This window comes from Morus notabilis, unplaced genomic scaffold, assembly GCF_000414095.1.
Source record: "Morus notabilis unplaced genomic scaffold, ASM41409v2 Scaffold792, whole genome shotgun sequence".
Taxonomy (NCBI): Eukaryota; Viridiplantae; Streptophyta; class Magnoliopsida; order Rosales; family Moraceae; genus Morus; species Morus notabilis.
In genome coordinates this window covers 93,048-109,295 of record NW_010367733.1, presented here as the reverse complement: position 1 = coordinate 109,295, position 16,248 = coordinate 93,048, and positions in this window count along the sequence as shown.

Genomic DNA, 16,248 nt, shown 5'->3' with positions numbered 1-16,248 from the left:
AAGCTCAGCCATTTGGCTTCCAAGCTCTCAACCAGTCCTGAAACTCTGGCCGTCGTTTACTTTTTTTTTTTTTTTGGTTCATGTGAGAGAGAGAGAGAGAAATGTAAACAAGAAATTAGATCGAGTTGCACAACCCAAATATTTTCCTCTTAGAAGTATCTTTTTGTTTAGATTTTTTAAACTGTTTTATCACTCTTAAAACATTCACTTGTCATTCTTCAGTTAAATCTTATTTTGAAAATAAACAATTCATTAATAGAGGGATCAAAATTATTTATTTCATAAATGCCGTGATAATTAAATCTCTAAAAGAAAATGTCGGAATCAAAATAACATAAGTAGATGTTATGGGAGATGATTGATAAAAATATAATTCATCAATAAATAAATGAAAGAACCAATTGACTAATATTAAAGAGTGTAATTGAGTGAAGGATTCATACTTTAGCAGGCAAAAAGTAAACACCATTCCTTTTTGCTTCTCACGAAGAAATGGTTCCTCCTTTTTCCCCTCGTTCCGAGCTTTCAAATTTCTAAGTTTGAACTAGACTCCCTCTTTCTAAAGCGAAGAAAGTGAAATAATAAAAGGAAAAAAAAAAAAAAAAAAGTGATTGCCTTATCTTTGTGATGAAAAAGCTTATACCTTTGAACTTTACATCACTTTTCCATAGTGAGTAAAAAATCCATGCTAACATCATGTTTCCATATATGGTTGGTGGAACTTAAGGTTCACATTTTGTACCAAAATCTCAATGTGTACAATAATGCCACATGTACGTTAGTTAAAGAGGTGTCACATCTAATCCTTACACCAAACTTTTTTCTTCTTCTTCTTCTCTCTATATAATCTCTCACATTCCTTGTTTATGTTAACTCATATTTTGAAGAGTTAACTTGGCATTACTTCAACCAAACATATGTTAGAAAAAGATAATTAAATGAGTAATTTAAAGGGATACTAAGTTGGTAAATTCCTATATTAAATTTTGTTCACTTCTAACTAGTGTGGTCCCTAGTTTGAGAATATAAGGGACGCGAAAGTTGTCAAAAATAACCTGGAAATAATATCCACCAATTGTTCCAAAACATTTTCCGTAACATGAAGTTATCATCCATCAACTAAATGACATACTAATCATGTCGAAACTACACTGCTCTTGCTAAAGATAAGCCAACAGATTAACCTCTCATAAAGACAAACATTTGTAAAAAGGCGCCAAGAAAAAACATCATTAATAGTGTGTTTACGAACGATCAAATTTTAAAAAATTTAGGCCCACATCATGCATAACAAAGTGGTACTCTACGAGAAAAAGGAAAAATCGCCTTGAAAAGAACTAAAGAAAATAATTATTAGGTTATTTTCACTAGCAGGCTTATCCATGATAATATTCACTCGTCTCCTTTTGACTCCAGATTTTAGTTTTACAGGTCTAACTAGCCTAACGACGTTTATCAAATATACAAATGTGATTCCTCTATAGTTTGCTGATAAACTTTTATTTTTTTGAATGAAATTTAACACTGGGATGAAATGGGATTATGGGATCGTTTAAAGGGGATAAAATAATAATTAAAAAACGAGTAGTTTTTGGAGAAAAAGAATTTGGAAAAAAAAAAAAAGAAGAGGATTTTTTTTTTTTTTTTTTTGAAGAAAAAATTACTGACTTTATTTAAAAAATTGAAGCATAAACTCTTACAAGGTCACTAATGCAAAGTGGGATGACATCAAAGCGTAATTAGCTAAATAGTGAGGTATCCGTGGGAATGTAGCAAACACTTCCAATATGTGCTAGACTCATAAGATTCTTGATATTACAAATGATATTAGCTTTTGGAGGTCGTGGAGAGTAAGCTTGAAAGGCGCGCACCGCATTGATTGCATCCGTTTGGAGAATCTAATATGTATAACCACCCGATCTCGTCATCCGAATTCCTTCAAGAACCACCAAACATTCAGCCAAGTGAACATCTAACTGTCCTGGGGTTTTCTTCGCCAGAGCACTCAGCACACATCTTTTGGAATCTCATATGACAACTCCGATACCCACCCAATCACCATGAGGTTTAAGTGAGACATCTACATTAATTTTAACAGTACCTCACGGAAGAGGCTTACAAGGGCTTGGAGTACTAGCTTCTTGATAGATGGACTTTTCTCAATTTTCCAACAGTTCTAGATCTCACCTAGCAGACTTCCAGCACGAGCGACACATGAAGTCAGCAACCCCAAAAAGTCTTTCAATCTCTCATTGGAATTCTTAAACTCCTTCCAACCACAAGAGAGCCAAAGAAAAAATCGTTCTTGAGATTTAAACAAATAGTCTCCCAAAAAGTCAGGAACCTTTACTAATAGTTCCCAAAAAGTCTCTCAAGTGATCTAGTGAATAATAGGACTGACTGGGCTATTTGTAGAGTTTTGGAAGTCACATTCCCGCAACCATTAGGTTTTCCAAAGTCAAATTCGCGTACAAAGTTTATTTTGCCACGTCAGTGTATCTCTGCGCGTTACCACCGTTCGACCGGTCCCAATAGTGTATAAACCTTCCGATCGACCTGTACCTATTTGGGGAGACTTGCTTCTCAAGCTATTTAATACGAGAAACTTGCACAAAGCCTCAGTTTTGATTCAAATAACCCAATATGGAAGTTACCTGATCAAAACAATCATGTAATAGTCTTCCCATATTAAATAAAACTAAAAACAATAATTCAAGCAATTTATCTAGAATTAATTTATCAATTACATCACTTGATAAATTACTCATGAATTAATAACCGATCTCACATTGACTTTGAACCTTTAGCGGAAATAACGCAAGTTACCAACATGTAGGAAATAAGCCGATCGTATTAGGAAAGTATATGAGCTAGCAAAGAGACCCGATGGACATATATATATTAAGCTCCTGTAATCACAATAATACTTGTTAACCTACAAGTTCATCACATGATTGTAAACTCTAACGCTACTCCACTAAAAGCCTAGAGCTGCACTCTAACTCCATATAGTATATTTACAAAGCTTTGAATAGCTCTTATTTACGACTCATTATATTACTGTGTCATCCCCATAGGATATCCATTATTGACTTAAGGTCAAGTTCCGTTTTACCTTCCCGATTATATTTATCTTATGTTCCATTACAACTCCATCAAAAAATCACTATTCAAACCAATACAAATAGTAAACCATTAGATAACACAAAGTAGTCTAATGGCTGAGCACTCACACTATCACTGCAACAAATTCTACATTATACGATACTTATTTAACGACGCTTCAAGAAAAACTGTCGACTAATGTGGTGAAAAAATACGGAACAAAGATTTCTGTGTTTTGAAAATTTCATACTATATATTGACGACGGTTTCTAGGAAACCGTGTTAAATGTTAGATAGATTTAAAGTTATCAATTTATACTTGTTCTTGAAGGAGAAAACGCTCCATCTGTTCCTGAATAGCTTCTTTCAAAAGGGCTTCTGCTTCCTTAGTAAATGTCTTGAAGCGTCGTTAAATAAGTATCGTATAATGTAGAAGATATGATTGCTGGACACAAAGTAGTCTAATGGCCGAGCACTCACACTATCACTGCAACAAATTCTACATTATACGATACTTATTTAACGACGCTTCAAGAAAAACTGTCGACTAATGTGGTGAAAAAATACGGAACAAAGATTTCTGTGTTTTGAAAATTTCATACTATATATTGACGACGGTTTCTAGGAAACCGTGTTAAATGTTAGACATTAGTCGATAGTTTTTAAACAAACGCCGTCTAATATATATGAAAAATAAAATTAAGAAAATTTGAGAACATCCACAACGGTTTTTAAAAAAATCGTCATCTAATCTCCAACTTTAATGCCTGTTTTTAGAAAACAGTCGTTAAATGTCAAAAAATTTCAAAAAGAAAAAGAGCGGACTTTTTCCCGCTCATCCTTTTCTTTTTAAATTTCAAAACTTTTTCTTTCCCTTCTATAATATCGAGCACTCTCTTCCACTTTTCTCTAACTCTCATCTCTAAACTCTAAATTTTTCTCTGGAATCCCGCTCTCACTTCTTCACTTCCTCATTCGCCTCTTCAACATTCTCTCTCAAATTTCTTCCCCTCCTAAACCTTAAAGTTTTCCCTCAAATCCCAATGACCGTGTATTGTTGCCGTCGCTCCTCAACATTTTCGCCGTTGTCACCGCCCCTCTCCATGTACGCCATCATCGCCTCCCCTCTCCATGTTCGCCATCATCACCGCCCCTCTCTAAGTTCGCCGTTGTCACTCTATTGGCAAAGTGTAGTTTTTCATTTGCATTCAAATTTTTCATTTACTTTTTTCTTTGTATTAAATTATTTTTTGTTAGTTAGATTTGTGTTATGTGTACATTGGTGATGAATATTAGGAACAAAACGATTTGTAACATTTTTTGTATATTGTTATTCTTGTTGTTTGATGAAGTATGGGAGTTTTTTTTTTCTAATTTGTAAATGATGTGTGAAGATATTATTGTTTAAAAAAGGAAATAAATTTTAGATATTTATTTATTTATTTTATTAAAAATGTCACATTTAACAATTGTTTACGTAGAACTCATCGTCTAAACTGCTTTCGTTGAACTTTCACGCGCATGTTAGACGACGGTTAAAAACTGTCGTCTAAACTGCTGGACATTTAACGACTGTGGATAAGATGACGATTTTTAAACCATCGTCATAGGTTTAATGATGGTTCTACATGTGTTTCCAATCCTCAGATAATGCCATAAGAGTATATTATTGACTCTTTATAGTAGCTAGTGCTGTAAGTTCGGGCAGCGGGCTTGCCCGAAGCCCGAAAATTTTCGGGCTCGGCGGGCAGGCACAATTTGCCGCCCGTCCACACATTTTTGCCAGGCTCGGGCTCGGGCAGCCCGAGAAAAAACCAACCCCGGTAGCCCACCGCCGGTGGAGAAGCCGTGACCGCCGTCCGCCGGATTTTTTTTTTGAATTTTCCTGTGTAACCCGAAGCCCGAAAACCCAAAAAATGGCTAGTTTTTTAAAATTTTGCCGACCTGAAATCTATGTGACCGTTAGCCTAAATTTTGAATGCAACGGCTTTATTTTGCACGACCCAACCCGCTGCCCGACCTGGCTGACCCCAACAGCTCTTTTTTTTTTACCGTTGTCTGACCCGACCCGACCCGAAAAAGTGTGTTACAGTTGGAACTGAAAATTTGAGGGAAATTTTTTTTTTTTTTCAACCCAAAAAATTTCCTATAAATACCCCCCCTCCCCCAACCATTTTGCTCACTTAAAAAATCTCATCCTCTCTTAATTTCTCTCAATCTCTCTCAAATCTCTCTTAATCTCTCTCAAATCTCTCTTAATCTCGCTCAAATCTCTCTCGATCTCTCTTAATCTCTCTCAAAGTGCTCTCAATCTCTCTTATTTTTCATAATGGATTCTTCTGGTTATGGTGGTGATATTCTCATTTATGCCCAATTCAACATCGAAGAAGGGCAATTTCCTATTAATGATTTTCAAATGCAGGACTCGCAAATTGCAGAAAGAGCTGCTGAGGAAACTGCAAATTTGAGCCCTGGTGGACGTACTACAGGTCGTGGACGTAATGGTGGTAAGCGTGGAGGAGAGGCAAGCGAAAGTGCTAGTGCAAGTGTTGCAAGTTCTAAGAAGAAATGCAAGTGAAAGCGCTAGTGCAAGTGTTGCAAGAGAGTCGTCGACTATTCATATAAGAAGAACGTCGAGTGCTCATAAGAAACCAAGATTTACCAGCCACTTTTCCAAAACCAGAATTCTAAAATTCTTTACAGTCAACCAAGAACCACAAACACTATCCTATATGAGCCTAGAAAAGCGCAAAACAAGTCTCTAATCTCCTCAATATCTATTTCAAGTCCAAAGCACGTAATGATTCGACATAAATCAAGTAAGAGGGCACAAACTACACAAGGATGCAGTTATACCATGAAAGGGACTTACCAGAAACTGGAGGAGAGGTGAAAACTGGAACTTGGTCCAAGGGAACTTCGTGAGAGAGAAATATGGTATGGAGGATTCAAGGAAAATTTGGACAGAGTAACGACAGTTCTAAAGATTTTGGGTAGAAATGACCTCAATTTGAGGCGCTTTTAAAAACTCATGAACCATCGACCCCTAGCCGTTGGATAGAATCCTAGTAAATCCAACGGTGGGGGCAATCGGTCAAAATCAAACGGTAGTGACAAAGGCAGGAAGACGAGAAGGCATGATCTAATGGCCCAGATTTGTTCATTTAAACCAAAAGCTCGTGTCAGCATAATAATTGAGGCGATGTGACGTTTGCCCTTCTCGAGGGATTTTGGAGGCGACAGAACCATCATTACCATCATTACAAAGGACGTTTGGAGTTAGGTTCCCACACCCGAGGCAAACGAAGCGCCAAGAGCAAATCCCGACCAAGCTCGAGGCTGTCGAAAGGAAAGCCTCGACCTGGGGGGTAGCTGTTATGTGGAAAAATGTGCACTAACATCTTGGATGGCAATAGCGCTCCACATGGCTTGTGTTTGCCACGTCAGATAGCAGTCGACGTCTGGATCTTATTTTCCTTCTGGATGTTAGAATCCTTAGACCGCCGACTGTTCGAAGCCGTCGAGGCCTGTATAACTTGCGCATTGGAAGCACCACAAATAGAGTTAGTCGAATGAGGCTACGTTTTGTTTAATAGTATAGGCGTCGAGGGTAGAATAGGGGTTACGGAGTGCCTCAAGAAAGATCCCTGATACAGGCAGGTTGTCTGGGTTCAAAAGATGTCAGTAGTGCAGGGATTAATTATGAACCCCTAAAACCGCTTGAAACGGACGGTTGAAGATTACAGGATCTGCAGAGCCGTAATAGGGGACAAATTGGATGAGTGAACAGTACAAAAGGTATTGACAGGCTATGGTCTGGACCCATATGGTAGTAAGCCACTCGAGTGGATAGACCTATAAAGAAGAACCGCCCAAGAAGTAATCTTTGGCCTATAAAAAGGGCAAAGCCCCAAAGGATCATGAGGACTTTTCCGATGTAATAAAAATAACAAAAGATATATGCAATACACAGTGGATGTAGCTCTTCATTAACAGAATAAACCACTATAAAACTTGTGTGCCTTTTGCATTCATTCAAGCACCACTTCCCCACTACAAAAAGCACATTAATAGTATTACCTCAAATTTATAACAATTTCAGGTCGGTAACCCAACAGTGTACCAAGAGGTAACCCGACATAATTTTGTTGGTCAAATTCAACCGTCAACAATAACCAATATGGAATGATAATCTCAAATTTTTGTTTCAACCAAAAAATATTTTAATGAGAAATATTTAGATATATAAGATTTTTAAAAGGGAAACAAATCTAGATGTTGAAGCAACAAAATCTAAACATAAAAAATGAAATTTTTTTAATAATTTATTAGAGAATATAGTTAAAAAGTATTAATTAGGACTATATTTGAGAAAATGATGGAAACGTATTTAACATGGACAATTAAAAAAATTTAATAAGAAAAATTTTAAATAAATGGCTCGTTTAAAAGGTATATTCAAATAATAATTTTTTATTCTAACATTTGAAATTCAAATTTTTTATTAAATTAAAACATTGTAGCTAAATCAATTATTTGAGTTAAGAGTATCTAAAACAAATTGGTATAGAATTGATTAAGATTCGTTTAGTTCATACGTTTAAATCAATAATTTTTTATTATGACATTTGAAATTTAAATTTTTTATAAAAGAAAAACGTTATAACAAAATTAAAATCATAAATTTAAATGTATGAAACAAAAAATCCTTAAAAAAACAAAAAACTAAGGGGTTGTTCTTTTGTCTAAAAAACTCAAAAAAAGACAACTCAAGTTCTAACTTTATTCAAGTTCACATTTTTTTAAGTTTTAACTTTATTCAAGTTATAACTTCAACTCAAATTATAACTCAAATTTAACTTAAAAATTACACTCAAATTACACTCTAAAAGAATAACCCCAAAAAAACTAAAGTACAGAATGTTTCTTTAGTTAGAGAAGTCACGCCGTTAAATCAGTTCCACAAAAGAAACCATAGCCGATTGCGCCAGCAACGGTGGTCAAGTCAACACCATCTCAACCCACGCAAGCCTGACCTTTATCTTTTGTTTTTTTTCTCCACAAATCAAAACGGCCAGCATCGCTCCGATCCTCGCACATGAAATCTCGAACGTCAATCATAGTTTACCCGCGCGAAGTAGTGGTGGTGGGCCCAGCGTTACGAACTGTCATCGCAAGGCGACAAGACGACGTGGCAAAGGGATCCGGGAACGTGAGTGAGTCGTTTGATTTTAATTTTTGTGATTTGATTTGATTTATCTCTGTTTGGGTTGGATTATCTCCGACAAACAAAAGGCTCTCCGGATCTAGCGGAGTTTAATTTTGGTGGGTCCCAGGATCCTCTTGGGTTTGATTGTGGCCGTGGATTTTGAGTTGGTGGGTCCCCACTAATTTGCTTATGGCGTTTACCAAATACCAACGGACAGGAAGGTTGTGCCCCATTTGGTTGGAACGAAGTGACTGGACTTGCTTTCCTGATTTCGCCTCATGAGTACAGGAGAATAACAATTATGCCATTGCTTGTCAAGCTGTTTCCTGGAGCATCATTGTCCGCGGTCCCCGTTATTTTTCTCTTTTTTCCTTCTTTTTTTTCTTTTCCTTTTTAAATAGATAAATAAATCATAATCTGTACAAAAAGAATTTTATTGAGTGGGAAAGTTTGATAAAATTCAAGATAGAGAATGTGATAATTTGTTGGTGCTAACGAAATAGATCCCATCCTATCCTACGAAAAGTGTTAATTTAAGGGCCCGTTTAGTTCGCTGATTCGAGTTTTTAATTTGAGTTGAGATGTGATTTTATGTGAGAGCTTTTTACTGTAGCAAAAAAGTTAGATGTGATTGTTTGTGAGAGCTTTTTACTGTAACAAAATTTAAATTTTAAAATCGAATCAACGAAATGAACGGGACCTTAATGCACAAATGCTTTACTATATAGTAGTATTTTTGTACAAAAGTTGGAAGGCATTTCATCTATCAAATCAAGTTTGTTTGGGACAACAATTGCCACAATTTGGAAGTTTATCTGCTAAAACTGAAAGTTTTGCTTTCAAGTGGTCAAACACCAATAAGTTTACGGTACGCAAATGCAAATAGATAAATGAAGATAAAAAAATAATTTAAAATATGTAATTATATTGTAGTTTTAGTTCAAAATTTTTATGTTTTTCACATCACACCTCAAGAAAGTTGTTTGGGTATTTAACCTCATTTGATAAGGTAAATTAGGACTCCGCATTTATGCCATCGTATATAGAAATTATTTTTTCTGTGTGCTGCAAACAGAGACTCTTATCTGGTAAGCTAATTAAACCGTGCATTTATACCGTGCGATAAGCATATTCTTCCAATAGTTTTCTTACTTGGTTTAAGACATTTAAGGATTCAATATTAAGAGTATGTTTGGTAGGAAAGAAAAGTAGAAGGAAGGAAGAAGGTGGAGAGATTTTAGGAGGAAAAATAGAAATGTAGGTTGTTTGATAGGAGGAAAAAGAGAAAAGAAGATAAAATAGAGTGAAAAATAATACATGTGTGTCCCACTATTTTTCTTATTTTCACAAATGGGATGAAAAATAGAGACAATTAATTAAAGTAGGTAAAATTACTAAATTATTATTTTCTCCATCAACATCCAAGTAAAAAATTCAAGGGTATAAAAATAATTTACGAGTAAAATTTTCTCTTTCCTCTCAATTTAACTTCTAATATCAAACAAGTGAAGGTAAGTTTATTTTCTTTCCATCTTCCCATACCAAACAACATAAAAGAAAATCAATTTCCTTTCCATCATTGTTATTTTTCATCACTTTTATATTTTCTTTCTATCCTATTTTCTTTCCTTCATACCAAACATAGCAAGGCTCTTTAAATTTTCCGTGATAGACATTTCACATTCGGTTAGTTGACTAGACATACCAACAGAAGTAGTTTGAAAGAGAAATAGATGTATTTGAGGAAATATAATTAATATGCTAACAAAATTAGCTTAGTAAAAGGACCCCTCCAAGAGCCCCTCTCTCTCTCTCTATATTTTTTTTTTACTTTTTAATTTTTCATCAATTTTGTTTTTTTTTAATAAATACATCCATTTAGATCTTAATATATAGCAGTGATGGATTTGATCCCCGTACATCTCTGTGGTTTTCTTATTAGTTTCTTGATTTTATGTGGTCTTTTGTTAAATTTGGAAGTTCTAAGTGAAAATTGACACCAACAAAAGACTCACTATCATATTAATTAAATCGTAATTAACAATTATTGTGGGATACAAATGACACCGAATGACTCATTCATTAAAAAGGGTGCATTCAATAAAAACAAAAAAGAGAAAGAAATAAATCATCTCATTTATGGTGGAGGCCAAACTCCACAATTAATTCCGATAGCTTATAAACCCCTCTTTATTTAAAAGAGATGAAGGTATGTACTTTTTTTTTTTTTTTTTACAATATTAAAACTCTGCCTAATTCTTTGACTTAAGAAATGAAGTGCCCTCGGCCAGCACCACACTTCTGCTCCGCGGCTAATCTGCTTTACTTGTTTGTTTTGTTGAGTTCTTGATCTTAGTGTTCGTTTGATCTAGGGTGTTGGAGGAAATTTTTACACCAACACCACTAATACTGAATTGTTAATTGTAGTAATTAAGTACGTAAATTAGCATATATATTGGTTGTTACTCTTGATTTTTTTTCCCCCCTTTTGTTGGAGGGGATAGTCAACTAATTTTATGCTTTTGTCGCTATGTAGAGCACTTTTTCTCCACTCCATTATATTTTCCTTTTCTTTATTATTATTTAGAATCTTTATGGTAGAATAAGTTATTTTACTTCTCCATGGGACAAGTATTTTTAACATTTAAATTAGTTTTTTAACATTTAGATATGTGTAAATCCGTATTAAGGACTTGTTTGTTTCATGCGTTGAAATCTATGTTTTTGATTCTACTACGGTGTTTTTCTCTCATAAAATATTTGATATTCAAATGTCAGGATCAATAATCACTGATTTGAATGCATGAACTAAATGGGCTATAAAAATTTATAGCGCAACACACAGAACTATTCTTTCTACAAATCTAACTGTTAAAAAATTAATCTAACAATAAAACACTCATCTCACCTATAGAATAAAATAACTTACTCAACCGCAATGACCATCTTTTTTATTCCGAAAGATCAATTCTATTAGTTCGACACATTATTAAAAACATACAATCCCCACCTCCCCACTCACTCTCTCTATATTATGGTTTGCCAAGTATTATTATTAGTAGGTTGCCAAAAGACTCCAAATTCTTCCCGGAGGACGTCCTCTAAAGGTGCCGATATGAAAGGTAGTTTTTGTGAAACAACGCTCTAGTATATAGAGGTGTTGAACACTGTTTATTAATAAAAAGTGAGTTATGTGATATGAGATTTACAGATAAGATCCATATTTTATTAATAGCGGTACATTTAAACATTTTTCTTTTATGCTATACTTTCTTAGTCCTTAATCAATCAACCATAATTAATCTAGATCTCAAGAAAAAAGAAGCCCAACTGTGATGTAAAATCTTTTTTTGCTGAGAGATTTTTTTTTTTTTTTTGCACTGAGAGACCATGATGTAAAATCTTTTATTTATTTATCTTTTTTTTTTTTTTTTTTACAAGAGATGTTACATGGGAGCCACATATATATATAATTGGCTTCGGGGCCTCGTCTTCTTTTTTCTACCAAATGTGGTCCAGGTGTTATTATTGTACCTTAATTTGAAGACCAATCCTTTATCAAGAAATAAATAAATAAAGGCCCATCATAGTGAAAATGACCATCCTTCTACGTACAGAATTCTAATTAGCAAAAGTTACATCTCATACAGACTTAATATTAACCAAAGAATCTTTACAATGCATTCAAAAAAAAAAAAAAAAAACATTTACCATGCATTTGGATTGAGCATCCCTGTTCATCCGTATTATGAGGTTTCACATGAGATGGGTCTCACGAAGTGGATAAGTGGGACCCGATCTAATAAGATCCACTACTCTATAAATGTGGAGTTTTATCCACATGAGTATGCATATCATTTTTTATTTAGATTTGGATTAAGAAAAAGGAATATTTGCCTCCCTTGTTTGCTGTGTTATATAGTTTCTATTATTTCACAAGTAGTCCTAACCCTGATTTCGTTGATAAGATTTATATATTATATATATTAAAATATTTAAAAAAAATTAGTGATACTTCTCAAAGCCCCAACTCAAAATGTCACGAGACCAACAATAATCTTGGGCAACAAAATTAGTGGTACTGTTATCACCACTAAATTTTAGTTAAAAATACATCTTTATAAGCTAACTTACGAAGTTTCCACTTGATTACGCCCAAACGTGTACAAAAACAAGCGGTCAATTGTAGTACAATTTGAATGGTCGATCCCACGAGGAGGTGTTAAATTGAACAAGAAATGACTAGCAAATAAAAAGCGTTAGAAAAGTAAGCAATCAAACAAAGAAAGGGAATGAGTGTTTTTGATGATTTTTTGAACAATTTAAAATGGAGAAAATTCAATAATAAAAAAAGTGGTAAAGCTTTGAGAATCCTCCATATGCTTTGTTCACCTAATTGGATTTTGATTCATAAATTGACTCAATTGAAAGTTTCACATCCCAAACAATCAATCGGAAAATAAATATTTGAAGAACATATAAATTAAAAATGCATTCAAGTAAATAAAATTCTAACGTTTAGAATTAGGAAAAATTATCTTAGGAGAAATCTAAGAGCGACAATATCCCGTTGGCAATATTGCAATAAAAGACTACTCATAAAACAATACCTATCAATATATGATATAATGCAACAATCACATAAAAAGAGCTTGACAATGGCCCTATTTATAGAGTTTTGAGAATGCTAAAAAGATAAAAACTAGATCCTAATTAAGAAGTTACAAGGCTTAATCGGGGGAGAAAAACCATCACGTTTCTGAAGAGTGGGACACGTGTCGCAAGTTGATTCGCGCGCAGGAGAGACGTGGTGCACAGCTGGACCCACGCTGAGGGAGACTGGACGCGTGCGAGAGAAGAACTCGCGCGGGGAGGGAAATCGTGTGCGCAAAGCGCGCTTGCTGGCGTGGGGAAGCAACGGGGGAGCAACTGCACACGAGACCACGTGGCGTGACATGGTTGGAGGGCTTCTGTACACGGGACCCACGCGGAGAGGAAAGAAATCCGGGTGACGCGCACGTGGAGGATACTCACGCAGGGGAGCGGACGGTGCGCGCTATGCGCGCATTTGTGAGGGGACAACTGGGTCCCACGGTCCTGCGGTGCGGCAGTGGTCGACACGTGGCGGCTGGGTTGGCTCGCGGCTTCTTGGCTCGGCTCGCGGCTTCTGGGCTCGGCTCGACTGGACAATGGGCTGATGGGCTTTGGGCTGAATTGGGCTTTTCTTGGGCTCAACTTTTAGGTTTTGCTTGGTAAACTAGCCCAAATCCAATTGTTTTCTTCAAAAACCTGAAAAATAAAATAAATCTAATTAAAATTAAATCCTCTAAATTTAGGAATATTTGAAATTAAAATCACAAATTTGATAAAATAATTTGACAATTATGATTATTAAAAGTGCAAATTCGTGTACTTATCACAACCCCCAACCAGCTTATTGCTAGTCTCTAGCAATTCAAGCGAAAGAAAAATCATGTCAAGCTGAAAATTTAAATCAAAACCTGCAAAATCACCTAAGCAATCAAACAAAACATTAGTAAGTCATCAGAAAATGCTATCAAAACTACTTCAGTCATAACTCCAGAGTCGTGTGTGTGTGCACCAAACCGTATCCTTCTTACCACATTCCTTAACACAAATAGCATCGAAAAACTCACCAAAGTAAAGTCTCAACTCCATTTACCTCACGGGGGTCGGAAATATTTTAATGCAAATGGATTATGCTCATGGAGTTGGAAATGTCACAATTAACGCTCAAGTGAGAGAAGGCAATTAAAGGACAAGCTAGTAAACAAACATTGATCAAATGATAGGAAAATCAAATATCTAGAACAATACATCACTCAAACCGTAAATAAACTTTCAGGATTTCATTCTGGTCAAGAGGAAGATCTCATAAACAAACAAAGAGCCAAAAAATACAGACAAATATACACAAACTTTTTTTTTCTGAGGCAAGAGACAACATACATTTGATGAAGCTGATGTAGTAAGGCATTCTTTTGATTGGCTGCTATGCAGCACAAGACGTCAGTGCAACCAAACTACGTAAACATTGATGATAAATGATGCTCTTGCTCTCTCAATTTTTTTTTTTTTGATAAAATGTAAAAGAAAAATGATAACTATCTACAACACATGGCTCAAATTCTAAAAATTATTCCTAACCAGAAATCATCCCTTAAGCAAATGTCGCAAGTCAAGTAAAGGTGCTCCGTTAATGACTCAACCAACTTAAAAGATCAATGAAAGTTTAAAAAGCTGTTTTCTCAACTCTCACAACTCACCAAAAATGAAAACCTTAAACTCGGGAATTTTTCTCAACTAAATGTGTCAACAACCATCTTACCACAAGGTCTGGCATGTGCTCAAAAATAACTCTGGAAATCATTTCTTAGTATTTGAGATAGCAAAAATTGACTCAAACCGAACATTTCGAAATCATACTCAGTTAATCTCGCAAAAATTTTGACCCAAAATAACAACAAGACAAAAATTAATCTCACGCATGAATATGCTCACCACCCCCAACCAAAGTCAGACAATGTCCTCAATGTCTAAAAATATATGCAATACGAAGAAGACAGGGAACATGAAAAGAGAACACCTGGATGATGGGAATTAAGTCGAGCCTCCTAAACTGAATCTCTAAAACACAAACAAATATAAAAGCACACAAAATCAAACCAAACGACACAAAGAAACAAAAATATGATACAAAAGGGTTAGAAGCAAACTCCTTAAGGTTGGTAAATTGGAGCCTCGAGAATGATCTCTTCAGCTTGGCTCACACGTTCAATGTAATGCTTCAGTCTCTGGCCATTGACTCTGAATACTCTCCCATCGCTCGGGTCCCCGACCTCGACAGCACCGTTGGGAAAAACTTGTTTCACCATAAATGGACCAATCCACCGCGACCTTACCTGGGTGGAGATGCAAACGGGAGTCATAAAGATGCACCTGTTGATTTGGCTCAAAATTCTTTCTCAGAATCTGCTTGTCATGAGCCGCTTTCAGTTTTGCCTTATAGATCCTGGAATTGTCGTATGCGTCGTTCCTTAACTCCTCAATCTCAGACAATTAGAGCTTTCTTTGAATACCTGCAGCATTGAGATCAAAGTTAAGGGCATTGACGGCCCAATAAGCTTTATGTTCGAGCTCGACAGGTAAATGACAGGCTTTCTCAAAGACAAGCCTATAGGGTGACATCCCAAGAGGGGATTTGTAAGCAGTGCGGTATGCCCAGAGAGCGTCAAGAAGACGTAAGGACCAATCCTTGCGGTCGGGGTTTACCGTCTTTTCCAGAATTTGTTTGATCTCCCTATTTGCCAACTCAGCTTGGCCATTCGTTTGTGGATGATAGGCAGTAGCAACCTTATGAAAGACACCGTACTTGCGCATAAGAGCCTCAAATGAACGATTGTAGAAATGAGAGCCTTGATCACTGATGATAGCACGTGGAGTGCCAAACCTAGATAACACATTCTCCTTCAAGAACTTAACAATTGTTGCATTATCATTGGTTCGACATGGCATGGCTTCAACCTATTTAGAAACGTAATCCACAGCGAGGAGGATGTAAAGGTACCCAGAAGAAGGTGAAAATGGTCCCATAAAGTCGATCCCCCAACAATCGAATATTTCTATCACGAGAATTGGGTTCAAAGGCATCATATGGCGGCGGGACAAAGAACCTAACTTCTAGCACCGGACATAGGAACGACAGAATTTATTAGTGTCCTTGAACAAAGTAGGCCAATAAAGACCACACTGTAAGATTTTTACGGCGGTCTTTTTCACAGAAAAATGACCACCACATGCATCGTTATGGCAGAAGTTCAAAACACTAGTAATCTCATCATCAGGAATGCATCGTCTCATGATTTGGTCAGGATAGTACTTGAAAAGATATGGGTCATCCCAATAGAAGTTTC